Here is a 4958-nt window from a genome sequence, read left to right on the forward strand (position 1 = left end):
ACAGAAAGAGCACGTCGGGATATGCTTTTCATTTGGGTTTTGGAGCCATTTCATGGGCCTTCAAGAAGCAACTGATAGTTTCATTATCAATAGCAGAAGGTGAATATGTCTCTGCAACAACAACAGTGTGTCATGCAGTTTGGATGAGAAGGATGTTGAGGGATCTTCGCCACGACTAAGGGGGAACGACAACTATTTTCTACGACAACACCTCAGTGATTGCATTATTAAAGAATTTTGGTTTTCACAAGAGGACCAAGCATATTGATGTTGAATATCATTTTGTTAGAGAGTTGATTAACAATTATGAAATTGTGTTGCAACATTACAGGTCATAGGAACAATTTGCTGGCATTTTCACAAAGTGATAGGTACATGAAAGTTTTGTTTATCTCAGAAACTGTTTGAGAATTGTCAATCGTGGCAGTTGTGATTAAGGGAGAGTGTTGGAAATAATAATCCCAACCACCATCTTAAAAACAATGACAAACACCATGTTTGCCTAGTCAACTATTGCAGGGTTGTGATTTTGTTTGCAGACGGAAGCACTAGTCAGAGCAGAGTAGAAGTACAACCTTGACCATTCCGCAACACTTTAGAGAAGTTACGGAACTTAATGAAGTTTGGTAAATAGATATGGGAAAGTATTCACTCCCCTACTGTTGCCCACACTCCACAACACCTGCAAGTTCATAGAACCATTTATTATGTAGAATTGTTGTATTACATATTTTCTAAGTCATGTATTAATGCCAAATTTGTATGTTGAGATAAATATGAATGTAAAAGTCACATAGGGTGAAATTTTGTGAGGTAGTGACGAGAAAATCCTGGAGGAAATATTGGTGGGCGGGTGAAAATCAACAAAACTCAGACATTTACTCCCCAACCCTAGTGATGTGTAAATCTCAGTAAGTCTTTTGTGTTTTCAATTGAAGCTGCAACTTCCATTTATGATGGGAATATATTTTCCTATGTTTTTAAATATAATACAAAGTATGTTATGTTGTGATGTGGTCTTAGACCTCCATCTCTATGAGTTAATTAAACGCAACTTTTTGTTTCCACTCTGTTTTGCCATGAGTTATTTCCTGTGTATTATTTAAATCTCTGTGTAATTGCGATATCCTTGTTGCAATATAAGGCTTTGGTGAATTCTGAGCGAGACTACTCTCCTATGCAATTTCTTTTTTAACATTTTAAGCTCTGGTTGAATGATAGGAAATCACGCATTTTAAGCTAGGGTTGAATGATGGGAAAGCAATGGAAGTTGGAGTCTTTGGAGGCGGATTTCATCCTTTTTCAAAAGCTCTTTCTGCTAGCTCTCACCATGCTTACCGAATCATTCTGGAATTTATAAAAAAAAGTTGATTTCTCTCACCATGCTTACCGAATCATTCTGGAATTTCTAAAAAAAAGTTGATTTCAAAGTCTGACATATAGTAAACTTTACCATATTTATAAACAGTTATTTGAGCTCGCTATCTCATATTAATAGTTTCAAGTTTACCTTAAATTAGTTTATTTATATAAAGATAAATTTAAATTTAAGTTTACTCTAAACTCCACAAAATCACTCTCAAAAAAATTACACAATATTTAAAATAAAGTTATACAGCATTTTAACCTTAGTCGTAAACCAAATTGCTAATTACTTTCGCATGATTTTGAAGAGGAGTTCTATCTGTAAAAGTAAGGCCCACACTTACAGCTCTGTAAGGTTCTTTAGTTGAGACAACCAGCCTGGAACACTACCAGTTAAATTGTTGTGGTTTACATATCTGCACGCGGATGGAATTAACATTAAAAAGGGACGAAGTATCGATCCAGTTTAAATGACTAATATGACTAAGATTAAAAGACGAATCAACTAAGTGTTATTCTAAGAAGAAAACACTTACAGTCTCTCCAACATAGTTAAATTGGAAAAATCTGGCAAAGCTCCGATCAGCTTATTATTTGCAAGTGACCTCGTAATTTCAAGATGAATGGATGAATGCCAGTAGCAGTATAAGTCACCTGGTAATTTCAAGACGAATGGATGAATGCCAGTAGCAGTATAATATTCAACGATAAAGATGTTCTTTTCATCCAGTCAACTGTCCAATATCTGCAGGTACAGTTCCTGTAAAATTCCTTCCTGCCAAATTTCTGACAACAGGAAGATTATCGATAACTCATACAATATCACATCGTGCTGTAAATCACAAGTCATATACCGTATACAAACAAAAGTATTCAGCTTACAATTCCGATATTCTTATCTCTGATGATCTGTTATTACAACTAATTTCTTCCCAGGGGATTATATAACAAGGATCCGAAATCCAATCTGTATGTCGAACCTGGTTTTGATCACGTCAAGAGGTTGAACTGTATTTTAATAACTACTTGGTTAGGCATTGAATTATATATGAGTGATTTCAGTATGAAAACTTTAGTCAGGGAACTTACTATCCTGTGCAGACATTGCCTGATCGGTATCAACAATTTCTAAGGATTCATAGGCGTTGATTATAGGACAATTGGTGGAGTTACCGGTCGTCTCTACGGCAAGATAGAGTACGTCTGTTTCATTGAAATCGAATGTTAGCTCTATGGCAGGGAGATTTTCCAAATTGATGACATCGGACATTTTCACCCCATTTAACAACACGGAAAAAAAAACCGATATACACTTTACAAGATTTACATGGAAAATTTTATTTAGGAGAAAAACGGATTGAAGTTTTTTTTATTATAATAACAATGAATAAATGTGATTGATATATCAATATATCAATTATATCTATTAATTATCAATAATATTAGTATAATTATATTTATCAATATCTTTGATAAACTTATATTATGTTGGGTATTTTTCAATGGGGAAATACCAAAAACCAAACAATCAAACACCATAGAGCCAATGCTCTGTTTTCTTTGTTCCAGGATCTTTGCACAGGGAAGCTTTAAATCAAATATACTCATAACAGTCCATTACACAACATAAAAACATTTCTATTGCTTAAAATATAAAGCCTCATACAAACATTCATCCTCTTTGCTGAGAGGAATTCACCAAAAACAATATTAAACAAAAACTCTGTTTTCACCCTCAGAAATTACTGAGCTGGGTTTATTGCTGTAAATCCCCTTTTACATTCACTGTAGTGAAAAACACTTTACTGCTGTAAAATAAAATTTACATATGCATACAAATGCGCTCCACCATTTTCCTTATGCACTTCTGTGCAAAACCACACATGGTTTTTTTTACACCTCTGTTTCACAAAAATGCAACACAAAACATTACAACCCTGTTCTTGTCTTTTTACACACTGCTGTGTGTTTCACCTTTTACTGCACCATCATTTTACAATGCTCCACAAAAAGATTCAACCCACGAGCTCTTTTCATTTGGCTCACACTATTCTCTTTCCCTGCTGCGCTCTTACATATCTCCCATAATACAATGTTAACTCAAAAAAATATATACGCTCCACAGTTTTTTTTTTTTTTTATATGCACTGTTGTGCAATCATTCTTTGCTTTCCGTTGCTTCTCTGGTTTTTAATGGGCAACACATATAAAAAAAACGCACTCACATCGTGCGCAGCAACCATGCCCATAAAACTTCCTTTTGCTTGCAGGCACAACACCCATGAAGACTGCAGCACGCACTTACTAAAAACTCCACATCGTATACTTTTATGACAACGTATATATATAAAAATATATATAAAACATATATAAAAAAATGACGTATATCATATGGGACACAGGCCCATAACCAAAATTAAAGGTCTCTACCAAAAACTACGAAAGTCATTAAGAGCATTTAATTCCCTTCTCGGCGGTCAACAGGAATCCTCACACGCCACGCAAACTATTGATTTGCTTCAGGCCCGTGCACCTTCAAGAGATCGACGGCTGACAACACGCAAGGAGATCGGACGGCTGGAGTGGATATCGGAAGGCAGTTTGCTGCCCAACTTTAACGCCCGAGAAAATGACGTTGCGTTACGTCAGTGGTAAACCACGTGTCAGCTCCATATTTTCTCGGATCTCCTTGCCGGATTATTCCTTCATCGGAAAGCTGGTCCGAGAAGTTCCAGGCGTGTATGCTGAACAGATTCTGGCGATGTTGCCGCTGCGTTGAAATTACGATTTCAACACTCCCCTTTAATTTCAACAGCTGGGCATTCAATCTTACCCAAACACTTCCTCACATGGAGGGATTCCCCAACACTGCTGTTACAAAAGTATCTTCCTCACATAGAGGGATTCACCAACTGCTTCTGATGCAGTTCATAAACAAACAAAGTTGTCTTCCTCCTAATAGAGGGATTAACCTGAAACTGTGCTTAAGAGCACCTTCCTCATGACAGAGGGATTCACCATAAAAATGTGCTGAAGAGCACCTTCCTCTTGACAGAGGGATTCTCCAAATGACTGCTTCAAATGCAGTTCCAAAACAAACAATCATTGCACTGCTGTGTGTGCAAAATCATTACAATGTTCTTTTATGCTGATGCATATTCTCTGCTGCACTATTGTGCCATCTTCTTCACTGTGTCTACCCCACACTGCTGTGTCTACACTTGCACTGCTTGTGCAGTTTTCAAAGACAAAATACTCCGTCTTTTCTGGAACAATTACATTGTCCCAACTTAAAAATTTACACTGCTGTGTGTAAACATTTCTTACACTTACTGCTGTTGCATATATTGCATTTCAATTCAATGAACAACAAATTCATTACATTTACCTTTACTGCTGTAAGGAAAATTTCTTTTGCATGTGCTGCTGTTCAAAACTTCTTGCTGCTGCATTTTTCACATTTGCATTTCTGTGTGCTTCTCCTTCTTGCCATCATGCTGCTGTCCATAACTTCTTGCTGCTGCATTTTTCATATTCGCTGCTATCCATACCCATAACCATAGACTGTCATCCCTGGGCTTTTTATTTGCTGC

This window comes from Pinus tabuliformis, chromosome 3_1, assembly GCF_031772625.1.
Source record: "Pinus tabuliformis cultivar Carrire ecotype Pingquan chromosome 3_1, CPIR1, whole genome shotgun sequence".
NCBI classification, from domain to species: domain Eukaryota; kingdom Viridiplantae; phylum Streptophyta; class Pinopsida; order Pinales; family Pinaceae; genus Pinus; species Pinus tabuliformis.